Raw genomic sequence first — 2,263 nt, forward strand, 5'->3', positions numbered from 1 at the left:
TTTCCACTACCTACAGAAGGTATGTTCAAGTACCCCTGAAAATCAGTTTGTACACTAGAACAATTAGTAGAAGCTATTTTGAGAATTCTAATGGTGGTGTTGATGGTGAGTTAGAGAAAAAAGAGGTGATAACATGTGTGAAGGAGATAAGGTTAGGGCAGGAAACCTGGGTAAGAGTTGAGGTGATAGAAAAAATGGGATCAGATGATAAGTGCCTATGTACTAATCCAAGATTGTTGCTACTTAGAGTTAATTTAACTTCCTGGAGAGATGGGGGGCCTGGAGCGAAAAAGCAAGGTCATGCTTCCCAAAATTTCTTCTAAGGATTGGTTGGAGATTGATTTTGTCCAATACTTCAGGACTGGAGACCAGGTTGATGTGTTGAATGTTCATATTGATCAAGAAACTTCCGAATCCATTGTTGGGGAAGAGAAGAATTACACCAAGAACACTATTACTTCAATAATATTCCCTACTGATATGGAAGTAGATGCAAGAGGGTCATCCGGAATTTTGAATTCAGAGAAACAGGGATATCAGATGAATTCAATTGGTAGAAATGTAGATTCTTGTTGTGATGCGGATTTGGATGGAGCAAGTCTTCCATCTGAAGTTCCATCTATATATCTTGCCATGCAAATTTCTAAGCTTGAATGTCTTGATGAGCACGATCACGATTCTATGTCAACTGATGTTTAAGTGGAGGATGATCAATACGAGGAATTTGATGACTTCGATCCTTATGTTTTCATAAGGAACTTACCAGAATTATCATCAGTTGTCCCGACTTTTCGCACCATGCTATTACCAAAACAAACACGGAGTTGCCCTCCTCCTACTCTTGTTTTGGACTTGGATGAAACTTTGGTGCACTCCGCACTGAAGGTGCAGACTTCATATTTCCTGTTAGTTTTAATCTCCAAGAGCATACAATCTATGTTTGACGCCATCCTCATCTCAGAGATTTCATGGAGAGAGTTTCTAGCCTTTTTGAGATTATTATATTTACAGCTAGTCAAAGCATTTATGCAGAGTAGCTACTTAATGTACTTGATCCGAGGAGAAAGGTGTTTTGTCATCATGTTTACCGTGAGTCCTGTGTCTATGTGTATGGAAATTACCTCAAAGATTTGACGGTTCTTGGTCGTGATTTGGCTCGTGTTATCATAATCGACAACTCTCCACAGGCATTTGGGTTCCAAGTCGACAATGGAATACCAATTGAAAGCTGGTTTGATGATCGCACAGATTAAGAGCTGCTTTTATTGCTTCCGTTTTTGGAGATGGATTTTGGGAATGCAGGAGGAGTTGAATTTATTGCCATATCATTTGTTAAGTCTGTCGAAATGATGGAGCATCTTAAAAGCGATATTGCAGCATAGGATCGCAATGGTTGCATTGCTGTTATTACAAAGATAGAGAGTATTGACTCACTAAAAAACTTGGAAGAGATCCTTCACGCATCAGAGGGAGTTGTGGTAGCAATAGGAGACCTGGGTGCTCAAATAACACTTGAACAGATCCCATAAACCCAAAAGATTCTTCAACTGTACAAGCGCATTTAAATATATAGGCCTGTCATTGTTGCCTCCCAACTACTTGAATCTATGATTGAATACCCCACACCCACCATAGCAGAAGTGGCTAATGTTTCTGAAGATGCCAAACAACTATCACCCAGTAAGCTAAAAAGGCGACAAATAGAATTAAAGGACCTGATGGAGAAGTTAAGAATGCCGGATGCAGAGTGGAAGTAAATTGCGATAAACGACTTAAATAATTACTCTCTGTTTTTGGAAGATCGTGAATTTACTCTAAAGGAGTTTCTAATACTTCTTGTTGTACTTCCAATTGATTGCCCCAAGGGGCTCTCTCGTGTATATTTCAGCTACGAAGGCACTTGAGGTAGTTGAACAGTTGGAGTACATAAATGCTTTCCATGGAGACACAAAATTATTGTTGGTCCCACTTGTTGCTATTATCCATGGCTGTACAATGGAAGATAGGGCCTATGATGGTATGAGAGTAGTCCTTAATGGTGGTGTTGTTGTGAAAAATAGTGTCACTCTTGAGACAAAAAAAATTCTTGTTTTTGACCCAAGTGGTGGGATAATTGTGGGCAAGAATACCGCACCTTGTGGGCAATGTGCTTTTATAGGAGATGGTTTGTCACAGTCCATGAATGAAATGTTTGGGCCATAGACCTTGGGTCAGTTTAATTCTATTTACAATTGTTTTTATTGTGATTTAGCAGATTATTTAC

The 2,263-nt window shown here is 39.3% G+C and overlaps 1 pseudogene; it reads left to right on the forward strand.

Annotated features, from left to right (window-relative positions):
• Positions 1-270: 270 nt before the first annotated feature.
• On the forward strand, positions 271-1,519 carry LOC121247345 (annotated as a pseudogene).
• Positions 1,520-2,263: the final 744 nt, after the last annotated feature.

Source organism: Juglans microcarpa x Juglans regia, chromosome 1S, assembly GCF_004785595.1.
Source record: "Juglans microcarpa x Juglans regia isolate MS1-56 chromosome 1S, Jm3101_v1.0, whole genome shotgun sequence".
In the NCBI taxonomy this organism is placed as follows: Eukaryota; Viridiplantae; Streptophyta; class Magnoliopsida; order Fagales; family Juglandaceae; genus Juglans; species Juglans microcarpa x Juglans regia.